Below are 23,161 nucleotides of genomic sequence, written 5' to 3'. Positions count from 1 at the left end.
CATTACAAAGTTCTCAGTTTTCTTCCTAATGGTCTAGTTAAAGGTCCTAGACCATCATAATATTTAATTTATACTTCTATTATGAGACCCTCAGTGTCGAAAGTCTCAGTATATACTGTGATAAAACAGTTTGAAGAGTTGCTCAATCTACAACACAGCGTGAGAAAGAAACTCATTCTGCTGCCTAATGGCTTTCAACACTTTCTGTGTGGACTTTCTGTGGTGGCCATCTGTGTTGTTGCTTTGTTGATGCATGTGTTTTTCTTTGTAAAGAACAGTTATGTAAGGGCTAATGTATAGTGAGGTGCTCATTATCACACACACACACACACAACAAAAAATTTAAATAAAAATCATGATCATAGATAATTATTTGGACGTTGTTTTAAGATAAAATTACTGCATTATGTGAGAGTAACCAGAATAAGGATTGATATGAGAGGCATGAAACTATGTTTGATAGTCATTACACAATATAATTTGACAGCAGAATGCTCTGACTGACCAATCAGAATCAAGCATTCTAGAGAAACGTGCATTAAGTTGCTTTATGCAAGAGTGAAGGAGGCAGTCCAGGAACCAGACCTAACCTTGATATGTGTCACTCTCAGGAAAATCACTTGCCAAGGAAATAAATAATGGTTTGCAAATAGAATAAGCAGAGACTTAGAAGGTTGAATTATTCTGGCTAAGCGAGCGAGGTAAAAAAAATCAACGCCTGCCCACCCTCTTGTAAGTTTCGTCTGGTCCACTGATCACATGCATATGTAGATATCAGGGACTCTTAAAGGCCCCGAATTTAAATTCACTCAAGCATCACAACATTTACATTTTCCAAACTTCTCTAGACCTTGTTGTGTACAATATTCAACTTGAGTTAGCCGACCTTATCCATTCACCTCAGAATGCTTAGACAGAAAGTAAATAAAAGCAAATGGACAATGTAAAGAAAGTGTGTTCTGTTCAGTTTAATGGAGTACAATGTTTTGTAAGATGAAGAAAAAAATATTCAGACTAGATCTTATTACCGCAGCAATTTATTCGCTACTCGGCTCAGGGTTTCATACAGACTTTTCTGTCTCCTATTAACCTCCGTTTGGCCTTTTCTAGTGATTTAGAGTTATCTGAGATGATTTTAGGATTAAGATTTTTAGAGGAATTAAAAGAGCTGACCCCAGACTTCCCTGTAAGGGTAAAGAGTTGTCGTAAATCAGCAGGAGACGAGGCAGGCGGGAGCAAGGTTGCTGTCCGTGGTGCTGGTTTCTCTTTTGCAGTGCTGAACGAACAGCTCCTTTTTGTATCTTGTTCAAAACAAAAACAAAAACTGGAGGTTATGTTGGTGTTTTCTTTGTGTCGGTTAACTTTGAGGTCATCTATAAGTATGTGTTCTTAACTAGTTTGCTTCAGGACTTAATACTGTTTATTGTGTAAAAGGAACAATGTCTTTCTTGTTGTAAACATCGCTGTTGTAAGCAAACAAGAACAATACTATCCAAATAGTCTTTCATCAAACACGCAGGAGAGAATCAACAGTAGAAACGCTGGAGATCGTTGGAGAAACATACGAGAAATGCTAACCACAACGCAAGTTATTAAGAAGTAGCAAAAACATTTAGGTTTTTAAATGTCTCTTGCATTTCAGCCAATAATTCACTGCACAAAACACATTGTGGTCAGCATGTTTATGTTTGCTGCATGTGGATTCATATTTAATGCCGTTTTTTTTTTTTTTTTTAGTTTTGTTCATGGGTGTCAAGAATGAGGACATGTTGTCCATGATGTCATGTTGAGCTTCTACCAAGTGACAGATGGATTTGTGTCAAAATACAGCAGAGTTTGACTGGAAGCTGACATCAACAACAAATGCAGTGTCTGGAAGTTGTTGAGTTCGAAAGTTCCTTCATTGTTTTTATTCATGGTATAAGCTGATAAATGTGTTTTGCCCAACACTATCTTACACTCCAAATATATATTTTTAAAATAAATATAAAAAATAAAATAAAAAAAATCACTCTTGTTTAAATAATTAAAATGAGCTTAAGTAATGTAACAATATCTGAACATTTCATTGTTCAAGTCACATAAAATATTTAAATCTGAATATTACTTAATTTATTTGTGTTACGACAACATGAATCATTTTTGTTGACATAACTGGGTGGTGGATCTGTAGTTCCCAGCATGCTTTGCAAGGGAGTGCATTAGTAGAGTGAATTTAGAGATTAACGCTGAGATCGAATATGCCAACTTCCATACTATTTAGTATGTGAAAAGCAGTATGTGAGCCGAGTAGTATGTCCGAGTTCATAGTAGTCATAAAACAGTAGGCGAGAAGTCCCCGGATGTCCTACTACTTTCGGCGAGATTCTGAAGTGTGCATACGATGGACATTTTACTAACCCAAAAGACCATAGGAGAGGATTTGTGAATAAAAAAAAGTGAAGTGACTCAACTGATGCCATAGGTCACATGACAATGACAACATGGCGGATGTAGAACGTACTATATAGAAACGTATAGAACATACTTTAGTACAAATACAAATTGATACAAAATCGCCACCTCATAACATGGTTATGTTTTCCGGAGAGATCATGTTGAGAAATTAGCTATTTAAAGGTAAACTATGTTCAATGTCTATCTTTTTTAGTTCAAAATGAACACAATTTAAATAATGAGACAATGCATAATCCTTGTTTTTGTCTTACCCTGATTCACTATGGTAAGCCTATTATTATACGTGTTTATACTTCAGACCCGATGGGATGGTTTTCCCCAGCCTGGAAATCCAGACCTAAATCTGAAAGATTAATGGTCTGGCATCGACTAATGAAAATCGGCCAGCTCGAGGGGCGGCACCAAGCATGCATTAGAAAATCTCACTGCACACAATTGGATAACACTACGACCAATCACAACAAGCCCCATACGCTTAGCTACCAGCGGAGCTAACTGGTAGATTAGACTCCTGTTGCCTGTCTCGAAAATATGTGGAATAAGGGCTGCTTCCGACTAAAAGTTTTTTTTTTTCTAGTCGACTAGTAGGCTAGTTGTTCATTTAAGTCATTCGTGGACAAATCGCCCCTTTATATTAATTTAATTACTTATAGCCTACAGGATAATGAGCGTTTACGTAATATAGCCGCACTCAAGCGCACGACCGCACGCATAAAGCTTGCCACAAAGGACCGGTAAAAGTAATGGTTATGAATGCGTCTAAATGTGTCTAAATACGCTGTGAATGTGAATGTGCATTATACGCTGCGTTTCGGTTCATTTATGAGACGAACTCCAGTTCACTCGCCGGCGCCTCCATGTCGTGATTCTGCTATATTTACTTCTTATTTATTAAATCCAGGCAATTGGTTCATGAAACATTGATTAAAATGAAGATATAATTAATACAAAACGAAATTCAATTTAAAGAAAGGCAGCTGTTCTGTTTGAGGTCTCTGTGAAAGTTTTAAAGCAGTCTTTTAGTGCCGCTTTCAGAGCGCTCACGTCCGTAACCGAGAACTGACCCGTTGTTTTTTCCCTCATAAATGCAAACACGAAAAATAAAATAAAATGAATATTATAATGTTTTTTTGTTGGGTCAGACAATGATTACCAAATTTCTCTCTCATATTGCTCCTCATAACCACTGAAAACGGTCAAAAATTTTTTTTTACCAATAGTCAAATTAATATGGACTGAAGTTAAAAGTGGTGGGTACAAAATGACTCATGACAAAATCTGGTGGGTACGCGTCCCCCCCGTCCCCCCTGAAATCGACGCCTATGGCTATACCTCACACGCCCATGCGTGTCTCGTCATATCCGAAAATAGAGAAAAGTTACACCAGCTACACTGACACATTTATTGTGTGGGAGTGGCAGAGTTGGGAGTTGTCACAATGAGTGAGAAAGGTTGACAGCCGTTAAATCTCCAACCTCTGGAAAATCACCCGTTTAATCAAACGCCAAACAGAGGAAAGTCTGCTGGAAAAAAAGAGAACTTGAGAGTTCGTAATAAAACCAGAATCAACACTGGCTTGGCTTTTCAGAGATGACGAGAACTGAGAGATTTGAAATGTTGTAAAAGCGATGCAGAGATGTTTTGTCAGAGATAAATTGCTGTACAATATGTAGCTCTCTAACAGAGTTCATTGTAAATCAATTGTAAAAGGTCATATTCACCCACACAGTAGGTGTGGGTTTGCAAAGCAAACTTAAAAGAAAAATGGAAGTTAAGTAAGTAATCAGCTAAATGTCTCAATTAAATTAAGTAAATTTCACTTAATGCAATCTAGAATGTTTACTAATGCCACTGTATTAATTACATTTAAATTACATTGTTATATTTTTGACTTGACAACATCCTAAATACTATTATTCTCAACATGGAATTAATCTTCCATTATACGCTATTTCTTCAAGTAAAGTGAACATGTTTTAATACAACTATGCCATTTCATCAAGACAAACTAGTCAAGAACTAGTCATTCCATTTGTGGTCAATAGCAAACGTAATGAGTGCTTTAAGGAGATTATTCCTGAATTATTCCTCGTATTCCTGAAGGCTTAACTTCCTTCATTTAAATAAAGCAACATCTACCCTTTTACCAGCTGATCCGTTCCTACAAATCCTTGGTTTTGAGAAGATAAGCCGCAGTGTTTAAAGCGACACAAATCTCGGCATCTCATCACCTACAAATATGCCGCAGTGTACGTGCACTGACCCCTGCTAAAGAGATGCCGTTTGATACGGGGATTATTCAGCGGCCCGTAACCTTCCACCACCACCCATTACCCACTATCAGGCGGCTGATCTGTTTATGCAGTGTTTGTTAGTTAAATGTCACATTTGTTACATCAGTGCACAATTATCATGTGTCTTCACAGCCTTATCGGATTTCTTTGAGACAGACGCCAATGACAAACATTTATCTGCGATGTTCAAGCTGCTTCCTCTAGATTTATCCCCAAACAAAGCCAATTGACTCTCATCAGCGTCCCCTTTGAGGATGGGGCCAAATCGGAAGAGAGCGATGCATTAAAACTACAAGTGCACGCGAGAGCACCTCACCGCCGGTAATTGAGTGCCGTCATTCTTTACACTTCGTCTAGCGTTGAGATATTCTGGGTCTCGAGTCTTATTAACATGCCGGCGCATGTGGGAGCATCTCGTGTGTATTAGACAATCTCAAACAGTGGGATCATTCTTCGGTGACCACAGCTAAATTCAATCATCTGAATGGGAAGGCAGCCCCGCAGTCCTCTTTGTTTTATGGGTTGACGTGGAGAGCTGGGGTGGCTCTCCATGGCCCATGTAAAACAATGCTGAGGTGTGAGAGCTGGCTAACAACAGGGCGACCTCATTGGCTGGAGAGGAGTTTATAGGCTAGAAAGCATTGAGGGTTCGTCACGATGTGTAAAATGTAATTTACAACTAAAGCAAGCAACTTTTCTCTGTGTTGTGTCATCTGTGAGGGACGAATTTGAGGAAAAAGGTGGTTTGATTTCAAAATGTATATGTACAGGAGTCCAAAGGTTTGAGACTGCTAGTTTGTAAATAAGACACTGTATGTTTATTGTATTACAAGTTACACTACCAGTCAAAGGTTTGGACACACTTTACCCCATGATTTACTAAGATAATAAAATGTGAAAAATATTTATAACGAGTAGTTGTGTCCAAACGTATTACCAGCAGTGTATATTATCAGCGAAACAAAAGTGGTAAAGTGATACATTTAAAACTAGATGTACCGCATGGCGGTACAAAATATGACCGCCGCTCAGGCCTGCACTGGCTTTCCACAAAAATAAATGACGTGGAGCAATTTGGCTGTATTGCGTGTTTATGTATATACCTAAAAAAAGTAGTAGTATGTGCATGTCTGTCTGTGTGTGTGTGTGTGTATGTGTGTGTGTTTGTGTATGTGTGTGTCTGTGTGTGTGTGTGTGTGTGTGTGTGTGTGTGTGTGTGTGTGTGTGTGTGTGTGTGTGTGTGTCTGTGTCTGTGCGTGTATGTATGCGTGCGTACATGTGTGTGCGCGTGTGTGTTTGTGTGTGTGTGTCTGTGCATGTGGATTTGTATGTGTGTGTATGGGTGTGTGTCTGTGTGTGTGGATGTCAGTGTGTGTGCATGCTTGCGTTTGTTTGTATTCCTGCATGTGTGTGTGTGTGACAGTCTCATCCTAAACCAGCAACCCTTCGCTCAACACCACCATCTACAGGCCGATGAGTGTACAGTCACTAAATGTGCACATAAATGAATTTATTTTATACCCCCCCATGGATGAAATTCTACGAAACGTAGCATACCCCCAGAGGATGTCAAGTTAATCATACACATGAAATATGGTGCAGTTCTGAACATCTCAACTGAAGATAGGGGCGATTAAAGCAGAATAATATTGCATTTTCATTATTTATGGGAGGGGCGCAAATCACAAATGAGTGATTATGGGCTAGGTTGATGTGGGCCCTTAAGACCAACATACCATAAAAATGTCTTCATCCTCGGTGCCACGGTTCAGGTAGTTATTTAGGAAAAAACTGCATTTTGGGGGGTTTGGGGGGGCCCAGCGCGGGGGGGGAGTGGCCCCCGGGGACCAAACGAAATTTTTCCGTAAAAGTCTAGTGGGGCTACATGCCCACCAAATTTCATGTTCCCCGGTGTTTCGGTGTCCCTGGTATCGTTGACGAAAAATTCAGTAGATGACAAAAAAAAAAAAAAAAAAAAAACTTTGACAATCCCTATATGACCGCTTTCGCTAGCTACGCTAGCGGCTGTCATAATAACATTAGAGAATTTGTTACTACGGTATGTGTCTCTTTTTTTGTTGTAGTTGCTTTATTAACAGCAGCACATGAGCTGACATGAACAAAACCTGATGATCACATTTTCCATCTCTGAGAATGTTACAAAGAGCGTCTTTAGCTTCAGTGGAAGCAAGGATATCATTAATTAATTTTCATTATTTCTTTATATTCATTATTTCAATGTCATTAGTGAATCTGAAAAGTTTCTTCTGTTTTAATGAATAATCTTTGTTTCTTTGTTTTAAATAGCTCTAAAAATCCCAAAACTTTAGTTTGATTTTCATTGTGGCCTTAGACTTTTGGACTCCGCTGTACGTGTTTTGAGTCATGATCCAAAAATGTTTTAAAAAAAAATTAAATACTTTGTCTGTTATGTATTAAACAAGTCTGTGCTAATGACAGTAATGAAAGTTTCTGCAACAGTGGATCAATGACCAAATATTCAGCTGTTCTGGCACTGTGCAAAATGACTCATGATCTTTGAACGTGTTGTTTTACAGTGTTGAGTGTTTAAGAATGTCTCGACTCTCAGACAAGGGAAACATCACTTGATTCTGAATGTGTTTGTCAGCGCTTTAAGTGTGATGCCCATCAGATGGTGGTATCACGAGAGGAGAGAGGCAGTGTGCTGTTACACCCTTAGATGAGATGAGAGCTATTTTGCAGAAAAGAAAATCTTTCAACCTTTCAGTGAGAGGAGAACAGTGGATTGCAGACTCACTTATTAATCCTTCATAACACAAAAATGTCAACATAAATGTCATATCTTGAAATACGGCCCAAAGTGCAGAACTCTGCTTTTTGCCTCTGCCCTCATACGGCCGGTCAAAAGGGCATCTTTCACAGATGGTTATTATCTCTTCTGTAAGAAAAAAGCAAAGAGAAAAGGTGAAGGAAGCTTCAGGTGAGAATGGAAGGGAACATGCTGAAAAATCAAAGACGGTCACTCAGGACAACAGAAATTAGATCAAAGCTGGGATGACGCTTGGGCTGACAGGCAGGATATCCATATGGATAAAGCGGAATAAAATGTGTAGTGTGGGAGATTTTACCCCAATTTTTTTTTTTTTTTTTTTATTCTCATCTCAGATGTATTAGGATATTATACACATGTGGTTTGAATATTCCTTGGACGTTTCTTTTCAAACTTTAAAGGTACAATATGTACGATTTTTGTAATAAAATATTCAAAAACCACTTGCACAGTGTGATATATTTCATGCAGTTGTGTACTTACATTATCCCAAAAGTTCCCAAGGATTTGTAAATCCAGAGAAATTCCAGTTTTAAATAATGGCTCATCCCTTGTCACTGTCGCATATCAATGACGTAATATCCGCGCTATCCTTGGTTTCCGCTTGTAGAAACCATAGATATAATACATAGATAGATTAGCGGTAAGCCAGTAATGAGGGATCTATGTATACATATGATACAATATCTCGCATGCCGCTGTTGTGTGTCATTCAGTCATCATGGTTCACGAATATTGATTGGCGAGTAAAAAACCTTACCTGTCAGGGATCACTGGTGATCCTGGAATATTTTAGTTCAAAATATGTTTGAGCTTATATATCTCAATATTAATAACAGTCTGGTTAATTTTGAGTCTTGAACTATAAACTCTCAAGGGTTGGCTTTCTAAATGTATGTGTGTTATGTTTCTATTCAGAATTACTTATGAGCAGTAACCTTTTTATTTTGGGCATTTCATGTATGCAGCACTTGCCAAAATTGGGGGTGATGAGGAAGGGGTTAAAGTAAAATTGCCCTCTGGGAAGTGAATGACACTGTATGTCACCTTTTATCAAAGTATCTATTTAAACCAAGTGCAAATTGTTGGCAGATGCTATATACACTTACTCCGCCCACCAACTCTCTGATTGAACCAGACACAATTACAGAATAAATCCTGCTGATAATAGGATCAGTGGCGTGGAGAGTAACGGGTATAGAATAAGGGGAATAAAGTGTTTAATAGGGTTAGGAGAAGGTGTGTGTGTTGTGTTTAATGTAAAGCACAAGTAATGTCCCAATAAGCCAGCATCTATTTATGAATTTATAAATATAATAATATGCACTGAATATATTGTTATAATTGCATACTGTTTTGTAATGTACTACTATACACTGAGCCCACTATATATGCCACTGTCTGCACTAAGTATAAATAGCATCTAACAAATATTTACATTTTGTGCAAATAGTATTTAACTACTATTTGCATTGTGAATAATATCAGTATATAGCATCTATCGTTACTGCCCTAGTTATGTCCATCTCAAAGTCACTGCCGTGATGGCGTGTTGACAGGGTGTTGCTTTGCGGTTGGTAAAGTCTTCTAATGGTTGCTAGGTTGTTGCTAATATGTTCTGGTATATGGTATTATTACTTTTTATTTTTTTATATATCTTTTTTTATTATCTGCCAGGTGAACACAATTTTGGCTTTTGGTCTTTGAGCTCATCTACTTTTTATTTCAGACTTTAGTTTCTTGGCAAATCTGAGCTCAGTTTGAGACATTATTAAAAATCTTTTCTGAAAACTCTAGTGGAGACACATGCCAGATTATGGCAGCCTTTATCGCAGGATAAACCTGAAAAGCAGTAGATGTAATTAAAATGGCCATAAACATGTTTTGACTTGTGGAACACTTGTCATTCCTATAATAATATAATGGATTGTATACAGCTGCAGTACGCCCCCTCAGAAGACAGCAGTCGAAGTAATTAACGCATCTCTACTGTTTAGTCGCAAAAGGCAGAAAATGCACATCAGTGTTAAAATGCAAATCTTGTCACTATAATGAGGCCTGGAATCTCATGAATATTATAATGCCATGTCACTGTTTTCTCAGGTCATTAAAATAGAGGTGAACAAAGGCCTGATGAAACAATTAATCAAAGGAAATGCTTCATATTGCCTTTTTCCTTGGCAGGTTTTCATTCGTAATGAAATTACTAAACTGGTGGCGATGGTTTAAACTAAGGTATTGTGTATATAAGGCAAACTGTCATTGAGTTTATCATCAAACCCTTAAGCTTCTAGTCACATCCCATGGGACAGAAAGACAGGAAGCTGTAATTAAACCTAAATACAGGCTTGACGTGAAGGTCTTATAAACCCTGTGACTGCACTGTTTCCTGTCTGACCCACAGGAAGATTTTATTGCTCAGGGATTACCTTCCTGTAGCTCAGGAGACTAAAGGAGCTGTTTCATTAAAGTGTCAGTCTCAGATGTTTCTCCTAAACATCCTTGGGAAAAATAAACAGTAGCTGTCATACAGTAAGAGTATAGAGCTATAAAATGAACGTGGACACCAGCTTAGAGTTTTGCAATTAGGCTACAGTGTGTGTGTGTGTGTGTGTGTGTGTGCGTGCGTGCGTGCGTGCGTGCGTGCGTGCGTGCGTGCGTGCGTGCGTGTGTGTGTGTGTGTGTGTGTGTGTGTGCGCGCGGTGTTGGGAAGGTTACTTTGGAAATGTAATAGGTTACAGATTACAAGTTACCTTATTTAAAAAGAAATAAGTAGTGTAACTATTTCAATTACTTTAATGTAACTGATTACATTTGATTACTTTTCTAAATTTCTAACAAATGTTTTCAACTGTTAATCATTTTCAAACATTTAAACCAGGGTTAACCTTACAGTAGTACTCAACACTGATTACTGGCAGACTTTCAAAATCATTCATCACTTGAATTAAAATGATAATAATCTAATTGTAAAGCACAGCCACCACAAAATCAGACTTTAGTACTTTAAGATCGTTCTGAGGTTAAACATGGATTTAAAATCATAACAAGAAATAGTTTAATAGCTATGGTACTGTTTTTGAAATCAAATCTTTGCATATGACAGGAAACACTGGCATCTACAGTAGCAATGCCAAGAAAAAATAAGTTAGGCTTAAAAAAATAAAGCATATATAAACCCAAATAGGAAATAAAACCGTCATCGAATAAGCATGTGTCCTATTCTGTGGCCTATAAATGAGGTGCAATGTACACAAAAAAAAAAAAAAAAAAAGATTACAGTAATATTGATATAACAAATTAATATTATTCAACATTTTTACAGAAAATGCTCAGATGTAATTGTTAACATTTTCACAAGTAACATTTATTTTGTAACAAAATTACATAACGGCGTTACATGTAGTAGTTACTCCCCAACAATCTTGGACTTGATGTCCAATGTAAAATCTGGATCCTAAAGCAAAACCAGCTGAGTTGCAGTGGTCTAAAACCTGAGATTTTTCTTTTCTTGTGGGGAACGAGGCACTGAAATTTGGCATTTCCACTTTTTGTTACTTAAATTTTTTTTTCCTCATTTTCCCCTTCGCTCACACAAAGGTTTACTGCTGGGCTTGCTTCGTTATCCAGGAAAGAATCAGGTTTTTCCCTTGTTCAATTATTCACTATGCAGTCACAGACAACCATTAAACTTTCATAGGTGGCAATTTGGAGGTAGAGTTTGGGCCTGCAGTGAGGTACGTGTGCCTCCGTCTCTCTGCCAGGACCACGTCTTACGGACTGAGACACGCTCTGGCATGTTGAGAAAAATAGATAACACTTCCCGACCTGACAAGTGTTCTCCATGTCTTGGCACTTGCATGCCTGTGGCAGCAAGCGGAGGCAATGATGCCAGCCTAGATGCTGAAGCTGGGAGTGAGAAACATGGTATGTGTGTGAGCTTTTACAGCCAATTCGGTCCGCCCACCTCTGCAGGCGCTGAAAATAAACAATAAAAATAAATAAATAAAAATCTACTGCTGACATCACACAGCCCCACAAAAGACGAGCGATCGCTTGACTGAAAATATGTCTGCTTGTGAGTCAGATGTGCTTCTCATCTGGAAAGAGGATTTTTTTTTTGTCTCTCGGATCGAGCCAGGCTTCACTCAAGTCGTGGGTGGGAATTTTTTTCCGCCCTCTCGTTTATTCTTTCTTCTTTACTGTTGTAAGTCGAAAAACCGATGACTGCACTACATGTTTAAAATTTCTTATACCTAAAGATATAGGTAACACTGTACAATAAGGTCCCATTAGTTAACGTTAGTTAATGCACTAACTAACAATAACTAACAATGATTAATACATTTTCTACAATATCTATTCATCTTTGTTAATGTTAGTTAATAAAAAAAACTACTTTAAATTTTTAGTTCAGGTCCATTAAGTAACATTCACAGATACAACTTGTGATTTTAATAATGTATTAATAAATGTTTTAATTATATGTGATGATGTTTTTAGAATATTTGGTGTGTGTGTGTGTGTGTGTGTGTGTGTGTGTGTGTGCTTTCACCAAAACAACGATTTGATTTGATTGAGTTAAATAAATAATACTTATAATAATATTATTTTTATAGAATAACATAAGATTTAGCTACATGTGTTTTTACCAAAATATTTAGTACATGTACAATGCCAAGTTGGGGATTAGATTAACATTTTATTGAATCAGACTTTTTGTTAAATCAGTTCATTTTAATAGTTTAAGCTAATTCATGGAAATTAATCAAACTTACAATCAATTCAAAGTTAAAAGTGATCATGGAATCATTTTTCTCCTTAGTGTGACATTTAACGTGGTAAAACAAGATATTCAATAATGTTTGAGCTGGACTTAATTTTGTCCTCCATGAATTGATTAAACAACAGGTATTTGGATGGGAGGAGTGAGTTCATGATGTCAGCAGAAAAGGAAATACTAAATAATATAAAATATGTTGATTCTCTTATTATAGTTCTTGCGTTGTCAGGTTTTGCATTTTCTTCGTGTTGTCTGGATCGGTTGCCAGCTCATGTTGCTTGTGTGGTCTCCAGACAGAAGATTCCCCTTCATTCAAGTACGTAACAAACGCTTCATTCCTGCATTCTTCCAGCCTTCAGAATGCAAAAGAGTCGCATGAATCAGGCTGTGTGGGCCAACTAACAGCGTTTGCCCGAACAAATAACTCCCACTCACAGCACCTTCACTTCTCTATCCTTCTGCCGACACAGGGAAGCTCATTTTATTTCCATAATGTACACAAACACACACAAATAAAGAGACACATCAAGATAAATGATTATATGAATGATCTAAACTGAGAACAGCATACGTACACCAGGAAAGAGAGGGTTTAGATTACAGAAGCCAACATTCAATCGGATCCACTTCACAAAGCAGTTTTATTGCTCTTTCATAGCTCAGGAGTCTAAAAGTCTAAAAGGAATGAAATACACAAATGAGACCATTATTGACCTATAGCGGAATAGAGCCTTACAATATAGTTAACATGATTTGACCTTGGCAGAATTGAATGAGAAATGGTGGAGTTTATATTGAGATCTGCTTGTGATTGATGTCTTGGCTTATCTTGGCAAAGGTTGAAACATTAAGATATCTTCTGAAACTCTATTTGCAGTCAGTCGCATTGTTGCCTTACATTAGAGCAGGGTTATTAAAGGATTAGTTAACTTTCAAAAACATTTTTGCTGATAATTTGCTCACCCCGATGTCATCCAAGATATCCATATCTTTCTTTCTTCAGTCGAAAAGAAATTAAGGTTTTTGAGGACGTGACCTTTCCAACCTTTCCAACCTTTCCAACGTGATGACGTAATACGTGCATCTCAGAGATGGTACAAGACGGGCATTTGTTGTTAAAAAGTATATTTATTTATTTATTTATTTATTTATTTTAGAAAATGACCGATCGTTTCGCTATATAAGACCCTTATTTCTCGACTGGGATCGTGTCGAGACTTTGAAGCTGCATTGAGACGGACATTTGAACCTTCAAACCGTTGGTTGCCATTGAAGTCCATTATATGAAGAAAAATCCTGGGATGTTTCCCTCAAAAACCTTAATTTCTTTTTGACTGAAGAAAGAAAGACATGGATATCTTGGATGACATCGGGGTGAGTAAATTATCAGCAAAATTTTTTTAAAAGTGAACTAATCCTTTAACATTAACTGCACTGAAAACAAAATAGGTGTAGAAACAGTTTTCACTCACAAATTGTATAATTTCTTATAATATAGTATTAAAAATAATACTGTTTAGAACGATCTCTTTTGTGTGTGTGTTTTTTTTTTTTTTTTTTTTTTAGCTTTCCTTCAGTTGTAATCATTGGGATCAAACAGGTTTTGATTGTTATACGTGGCAAAATGGGCAAACAAAAACACACATCAAGAGACCAGAATATCAGAATTGCGGTGGCCAGTTTTGCACCACTCGCATGTTTTTCAGAAAAGTATAAATATACATTTCCTGTGAGCCTATGTTTCAAGGACATGCGTGAGTTATGCAAATCCAGTGTCAATCAAATAAGTCACTGTCATTTTATGTTAGGACACAGCGGGACTGGACCACATCCAGAATATGAGCTTGTGCCTAAAATCAAGATGTCTAGGCTGAATATTATAAAATAAGCAGTATGTGGAATAAAGGGCTGGTAGTAATGTGCCGTGAGGGCGGATGATTTGCCCCCCGGATGAACTGTGCTTGTACTCACAGAGTTATATTAACATCTGAGCAGCTTTCATTCCCTCTGCAGAATAAGATATTACTGCCCTGTCAGAGCCGAGGTCAAATAACCGGCCTAAAACAAATCATTTGAGAGGCGACTGCCTTAAAACTGGGAGCTTTCTTATATTTTATATCTAAATATAAATCAGGTTGCCATTTAATAGACTGAGTCTTTCTGATGTGTGTTTGGGTAGTGAATTTTACAGATATTATGCAAAAATGTGTTGCTTGAGCACTGAATGGAGAGCAATGAAAGGATTTCATACCAATGAAAGGGTAGACATGTATTTTTTCTTTACTTAAATCTTGAGAAGTTCAGACAGTGAATTAAACTCTGTCACCCCTCAATTCCAGATAAAACCAGTAAGATCACCTACATTTGCTCCCAGATACATGTTAAGGTTAATAACTTACGGTTAATTCATTTACATATTTATTCAGGTCACAGTAGAGGTGATAATAAAGAGTTCATGGCGATTATGCTGGTGAAATATCCTGTTCACCGACACTGTCATCAAATGAGAATTTTCTCTTTTCAGTGTCAGCGAGAAGCATTTTGAATTGATTCTGATTCTCAGTTTTTAATCACTTTACTATGTAATCTAAATATTTATTTAAAGAGAAACAGCAGATTTGGCCGAACTACATATGGAAGACCGTGAGGAGTTTGTATGAAACCTTTATTTGCAAAGTCATTATTCTTGTGTAACGGCCATAGTAAGAGCTGTGTGTGTAAACCTCACTCCCCTGGTCTCAAGAGTCTCGCTAGCGACTGACGTTAGTGGCTGCGTTCTTTAGCGTCCTTGTTATAGCCCGCCTCCATATCAGGGAGACCAGGGTTCGAATTCCATTAGATTAGAATGGCGTAATCTCCTCAATACAACATCAGGGCATTTGCTTAGAAATTAAATGTTTTTTTACAAATATAATCCAGTGTCCCTGGATCCCAATGCCAATCTTTTAGCAGAAGCGAGAGAAGCGTTTCCCATTGGCATCTTTATAGGAGCTTTTGTATATTGCATTAATGTTGAATGTACTTACAGAGTAAGAGTTTGCACAAACATGTTGTTTGTTTCACAGAAAAAATTAACTTGCTAGTAAATAGAAGTCTTTTTTACAACCTCCATTGTAGTCTTGAGTTTTCTTCCAGAAACGAACACGTCACAATTTTTCTCATTTCCCGCCCACAACAAAAAATAAAAGTGGCAAGGCCTGGTTGACTTGTGTTAGTTGTTGAAATTCGTGGTTATGGTAAGGGGCGCAAACACTCTCAAAGCGGTTGACCAATCACAACACACTGATCCAGCTGACCAATCAGAGCACATTGAGCTTTTCGGAAGGAGGGGCTTCATAGAGACAGGAACTAAACAGGGGTGCGTTTCCCAAAAGCATCGTTAGCCAACTATGTTCGCAAGTTCCGTCGTTATCATCATAGTTCAATGAGTCGGTGTTTCCCAAAACCATCGTTCTAACGAACATTTGCAAACAGCATCGCAGAGTTGTGTGGTTTGAACGACAGCTCTCGACCTGTGGTTAGAAGCATAGTTTAGTTTCTAGTTTGCATGACATGTGGACTTAATAAATCCTTATCTTGAGCAAAATAAGCAAGCTGACATTCAGTGCAATCTGTATCTTTTATTTAGAATACATACAAATGTCATTTACGTCTTTTAGTTTGTCAAGAGATTTAAAGCACCGTTTTTGAAGAGTGCGCATGTGTGCGAACATGAACGAGCCTATGACTGAATCTGGAAATAAAGCAAAATTACTGAGAAAAATTTGAAATAGTCCTCAGATGCCATGTCTGTAATTTATAGCAAAACATCTAGCGTTAATTCAATCTCAAACAGAGTCATTAAAAAGTTATTACTCCACCACGTGCGTGACGTATTAAACCAACGTGGTTGAACGACCAATTTGCGACAATATGGTTTCGGGAAACAGTCGTGACTAGCAAGTTGATTTTTTCAACGATGCATCGTACTTTGGTAGTTAAGCAGCGAGTTACGTCGTTGTTCGGGAAACGCACCCCAGAACATTTCAACAGACTGGGAAGAGAGGAGCTGTAACAAAGGAGAATATGTGGGGAAAGAAATCTATATTTTTGACAACACTACATTGCATTTAGTTTATTATTTCAGATGCCTTTTTAAAAGACTCCGATTGAAAAATGTATATTATTTATATGATTCAATCCGCCAAAGTGGCTAGTAGGAGTCACTGCGTTACACGCCACTGCTGAAATACATCCACATTTTGCGGGTTGGCAGGTGTTAATGTCAAGCCCTGATTAGAAATATCATCAATACTTCTCTTCACTTATCCACCATCATTTTCCCTTTCAATGCATTCTAGGAACAGGCTTTGTCTCAGGAGTTCACCTATGCTGTCTAAGATGGCTGCTCTCTAGAAACAGAGCTAACATTCGTCCTTCTTGTTGGGGGAGGGAATAGCTTGACTTATTGATTTATTTCTCTTGATAGTGAATAGAGATTATATGCATTGTAATCATGGGACGCCCTGCAGTGGGGCTGCTAATGCCACTTCATTGGCCAGTGGGTTATTTTTCAACAGGTCACTCATTGATTCTTCTTTGACCAACAAATCTGTATTCGTCTGTATTTTTCTGTGTGCATGAACCCAGAGAACAGGCTCAGTAACTCCATAATCTTTTTTTCTGATGGGTCATAATCTGTTCTTGTCATTCAAATGAACACTGGAGTCCTTATGTGACATGTACAGCTATAAATAAGTGTGAGCAGTAAATAACCTCCTTTATTCAAACAGACTGCAGCTTTTTAAGCCTGTAATTGGAAGTGATGTAATTAAGAGATTGTGGGGAGTGGATTTTGAAGATGTTTGTCTCACAGAAAGGACATCGTGCATCAATGTCAAAATTGAATTGGCAAATGCTTTTCAATTCCAGTTGAAGTCCTGACTTTGATTTGAGGCAGAATTGTACTTGTTGCAACTGAGAAATAGTCTTGGTTAGAGATTTTAGAGATGAATGTGTTAGACACAAACTTAAGTCAAATATGAGAGCCAATCAGCACTTTTCCCAATTAAGATAATCGATTTCTATGTGGTAGAGAAAGAAGGAGAATTATGAATCATGAAAGAATATATTTCCGTGTTTCTAATTCAAAATGTCATGTTTAGTTTAATGTGTTATTTGGCATTTCTTTTTAATTATTTTTGAAATTTTCTTGCAATGTGTAAATTTTTTTTCAAAATATATATATATTTTTTTTTTCAGTGTAGATGATATTTAATTTAAAATTTGGCTCTGATTTACTACAGCAAGTAAAAAATCAATATATTGCCAACACATTTAACGTTTTATGTCACTGTTCATTAAGTTATGTTTTTATGGTGTTGTTTGCCAAAATTCAAAGGTGTTTTGATGGCTCCATATTGTTTTGATAGTACTGAACATAGTTGAGAAAAATATTCTAGACATCAAAGAGTAAAGAAGTGTAAAAGAATTACATTGAATTGCCTCTATGTCATTCCAGTTCAATTCCAATTAAATATTTTGTGAATGTAGCCAATGCAATTCAAATTTCAACTTTAAAATGTGAAATTGACCAAACCCTGCTAAATCTCTTGGTTTCGTCTCACATGCTGGACAGTCTGTTCATCTGGTTTGCTGCGTCCTGAAACAAGCACTTTGTTCCTGCAGACTACAGCTAACGATGCAATTCACACAAATTGCTATTTAATGAAGACTCATGACATCTGTAATTGCTTTTAATGGCTATTATCTAAATGTAACTTGGAATGAAGAGGTTTCTTTCTTGGAATCTTTAAAAAAAATGTTGAGGCCCTTATAAATCACCCTTCTCTGTTGAAATGCAGTTATTTGACACTGGCTTTAACACTTGCTAGCATGAGAACATGGAGAAATATGTTGACCCTATATCCATGTTTCCAGCGTTTCCTTGATTTTGGAAATAAACAGGCAAATGCACCATGGAAGATGATAATTCCTTGCATGTCTAATGGGCCCTTCAACTGGCACTTAATAAGAATTAATGACAAGCTTAACGTTGCGACTCAGTCAAGAGAGGAAGATCCAGGGTTTGCCACTAAGTAAGGTCACTTCTTTCTCCAAACGCAAGCACTTTTCTGCAGTAACAGACAGGCCAGTTCAAGGACAGGTGATGCATTAGTGATAAGAACTGAACCTTAAAGCATGTGATAATTTGTGATGCATGGAGGAATTTGCAAGACTTTCACAGAACTAATCGAAGGAATCGTGACTGACAAAATCACATTCTTAATATTTATTTGTAAATTTAGTTTTTCCATTAGGAATTATGCCTTAGCTTATTTAGATAAATAATCATATATATTTGTGATCATATTGGTTGATCAACTAACTGGATTAATGTAGGCTCCGCTTTATTTCGATAGTCCACTTTAAACATCCCACTAGCAATAAGTAACTTTGCAACTACATGTCAACTAACTTTCATTAGAATATTAGTAGACTGTCTGCTTAATATCTGCTAACACTTTACTTTGACGCTCCGCAATAGACATTCTGCTGACCATATAACTTTGCATGTACATGTCAACTTATTCTACTAACCCTAACCAAACAGTCTACTAATACTCTGAGAGCTGGTTGACATGTAGTTGCAAAATTACTTATATGTAGTTAGTAGACTGTCTAAAGTGGACTCTTGAAATAGTGTAACCGCAATGTGTAAAATGCATTAAATTTAATGGAAGTACATTTTTTATTTTATTTTTATTGTGCATTTAGAAATGATCTTAGTAATGCACGTTCTCACAAAACAAAACAAAATCTGATCTAATTTCATGCAACAATGTTATCTTTAAAAGGAGAGTGTGTCATTTCTGAGAAGATGATTCAATTCCAATATGTTTCCCAAATAGTCCCATCTTCCACTGGTGCACAAACTCATGCTATTGATTGAGCCAGTGTTTGGACACCACAATAGCATAGTAGTGGGTGGTTTTGTATTGGCAAACACCACTCAGTAAATATAAATATGTAGTATGCAATACTGTGTACAATCAGCCGCTTTTGAATCTGTTCTTGACAGCATTTGCAGTCCAGATTAATACATGTCACTTCCATTTGAACTCACAATTTACTGGCACAGTTACTCTGACATCCCACCAATTACGAGATGTGACATTTTCCAAAGAACCTTCAGGAAAAACAGAAATTAATTCTAAAAACTGTCAAGATATCATCAGTATCACATTGAAAGATGCAACATATGAAGAAAGAGAGGATGTGGGTCAGAGCTTGCTGTTAAAAAAAATATTGTGTGACATGATGGTCACACACTTTCACCCAACAGGAGGTTTCCCGGCTCTCAGCAAGAAGACACGATGGGACGTTTGCAGGAAATAACAGGCCAAATGAAGGTTAATAATTGGACAGGAACCCCGCTGTCAATGCCATGTGACAAGAGTGGAAAGAACACTGTTCAAGCATGCCAGAAGATAGATAGATAGATAGATAGATAGATAGATAGATAGATAGATAGATAGATAGATAGATAGATAGATAGATAGATAGATAGATAGATAGATAGATAGATAGATAGATAGATAGATAGATAGATAAGGTGAAGCACACATATTGTTTTATTGACACTGTCACATGAAAATGTATAATTTTTCATTGTTTAAATGTTCTTGAAAACTGGATTCATGTCCAGTTGCATTTGACCCAATTACTATACCTCCCGATGTACCACTGAAAAACAGAGATGAGGACAATGTTGATCTTAGGTTGCATCACTGGGATTTATTTCGGCCTCGTTCAACTTTTCAAATAAAGCGCATACAACAATAGCAAAGAAAAAACATGTTTAAGAAGAAAGCCATTAGCTGGCCTATCTTAACAAAGGTCTAAAGGGGTTTAAATGGGGTTGTTTACTTAGTGGGGAACAAAAGTGCTGTAACTGAACTGAAAAGTTGGGAAATCATGTTGCAATATTCATTTTCACAGCAGTCCCAAGATGCTTCAGGAGCCGAGACTTGGTTCTAATCAGGTCCCTGAAGAAAAACCACTACTGCCCAAGGTGACTCTGGCCACGGCTTCAAGAAGAAATGTGTTAACAGGAATACAATATGTACACATTTTTTAATCTTTACAAATACAGATCGCAGTTTCAGCAACATGAACCATTTGTTAATGTACACTGTAAATAATTTGAGCTCACTAAACGTTTAATTACCACCACAAATTATTACGTGAAAAGTGTCAGCAACCTCAGATGACAAGTTTTGCACCTTTTCGACCATTTTAATTTAATTACTGATGCTGAAAATTGAGAAGAACACATTTTTGTTGTATGCTGTAGAGAGCCGTTCAATCAACAAAAATCGCCAGGGAAGCGTACAGGTCCCTAAAGAGACTGAGCAACACATTCTGCCCCCCTCCACTCCAGTGACCACACAGTCGCCAGACTAAGATGCTTCACTTTCACACTCCTTATTTAAAAACCACACAGAAGCTGACAAATCATGGCCAAGGGGGAGAAAACTAATTCCGCTGCATCTCGGCACACTGGAGCAAGCATCTGTTTCTCACACCTTACAGCTCGGCGGCCTTTACCGAGTCCGTGCAACAAATACAATTATCAGCCGGCAATGCCTCGCCGCAAGCTTTGATGCCCAATAATGGGCCTGTGCGGCAAGATTAACTTTGTTTTATGATGCAGAACATGAAGTTATGAGGCCTGATTTTACTGCCTCGAACACTGTAATTATTAAGTAAAGGTAAATCATGAAAGCAATGATGATGACTTCAGTGAAATGCCACTAGAGAAGTTCTTTTTGAAGAGAGCACCTTTCACCACTAATGATAAATGTGAGGCTGAAGTATACAACAGTTCTGCAGCTCACAGAGCAGAATGTGTGCAAAACTTGCACAGATTGAATTATTCATGGCTTTGATCTGTTGTAACAGGGGTTGAAGTATGTCTGTGAGTTCTGCATTTCATACTACAGTGGCTTCAGAAGCAATTTGGACACTTAAAGTGCCCCTATTATGCTATTTTAAAGGTTCCTGATTTTGTTTTGGAGGTCTCCTACAAAAGGATTGTATGCATCCAAGGTCAAAAAAGGACTTTACTTTTCTCATAATGTACATTACACATCACCTCATTTCTCAAAAAGTCTTAAAAAGGTTAGTTCGAAGACTCAGTCTCTCCAAATCCTCCTTTCCAAGAGTCTACTCTGCTCTGATTGGTCAGATTGCCCCGTCTGTTGTGATTGGTCGACCACTTACAGCAAAGGCTATTACCATATCTATGACAACATGAACCAAACTCTTCCAGTCTCTGCTTCAACTACAGTTTTTGAGGGCGGGTCAAAGTAGACGTCATTCGCAGGCAGCCAATGAAAACCATAGACTGACATTATGCAAATTTGAAATTTGAAGTGAGACTGGAATTACTGACGACTTTGATTCTTTCTTGTAGGAGACAATACATTTGCAGACCTTTTACATTCATATACAGCTATATTACACTGCTTGAAAGGTAATATTTGAAAAAGCATAATAGGGGCACTTTAAGATACACTTAAAGATATTCAAATGTCATTGTATAATAAAATATTAAACCAATTGACATTTACATTATTTTAAAGAAATGTCCTGCTTTTGAATGCAGATACAGACACTTGATTTGATATTTTGTTGTCTAATGCTATTAAATACAGACATTTACGTCTAGACTTATCCATCCCACTCATTTGTGTGCACACTGTGTATGTGAATGTTTGAAGATTAGAATATTAATATTGTTGAATTATATGAGAACTGTAGGCTTTGCATGACAGCAATGTGTAGATTTCCACATTCTTCTAATTGTTATTCTTCTCCGTGAAATCACAATGTCCTAAATGTAACCAAAGATTATTTAAGATAAAAAAAAAAATGTATTTGTTATTATAGGCTTATATCATTTCAAATATTTCGTTTCACAAATGAAGGGAAATGACACTCATTGGAGTCGCTCTTCTAAAAGGTCAGTTTCAATTCTGTCATCCTCGAAAGCTTTTCATAACAAACCCTTAACCATGACTGCAGAAAACACGGCGAGTGCTGTTGGGACGCGTCTAATCAGTCCTGGAGTCTCCATGTAATTACTCTGGGAGCACTGTACCTCATTCCTGTGGCCTTGTAGAAGACTGCGGCCCTCCGATTGGGGTAGATGGGGAAATGATTAAAAGGGCTTTTTGTGCTCTATGGAGCAAAGCTAAATCAATCCACATTGATGTATCACCGGGGTGTAATTAGCATGAGTCTACAGAGCAAAGCCGATCATTTAGGTTGATGTGAGCAGGTGTGCCCCATCTGAACACTGCATCAATGAAGAATGGCCCCTACCTCCAAATCTACATACATTACCACTTCTTTGTGCTAAGACCGTCCTTCGTCACTCTTCAGCAGGGTTATAAACCTGCTTTCAGGGCAAGGAAATGCATCATAGTTACCATCTTAATTGACTACAAAGACTTCATGTTTTTTGTATTAGGCCGTAATGCACAATCCCAGTTGGCGATACCATATATTTGAGTGAATGGACTCTGTTCAACTACAGCAGTGATCACTCACTTTTTATGCTCCCATCAGTACACTGGGGCGTTAGGACCCACACAGACCACAGGGTGAGCGCCCCCTGCTGGCCTCACTAACACCTCTTCCAGCAGAAACCTGTTTCCCCAGGAGTCTCCATCCAGGTACTGACAGACTCAGCCCTGCTTAGCTTCAGTGGGCAACCAGTCTTGGGCTACAGGGTGATAAGGCTGCATCATCATTTTCTGCTCCTCCTTT

The sequence above is a fragment of the Leuciscus leuciscus genome, assembly GCF_965113295.1.
Source record: "Leuciscus leuciscus genome assembly, chromosome: 13".
In the NCBI taxonomy this organism is placed as follows: Eukaryota; Metazoa; Chordata; class Actinopteri; order Cypriniformes; family Leuciscidae; genus Leuciscus; species Leuciscus leuciscus.
The sequence above is the reverse complement of the archived record's forward strand: the minus strand, read 5'-3'. Positions refer to the sequence as shown.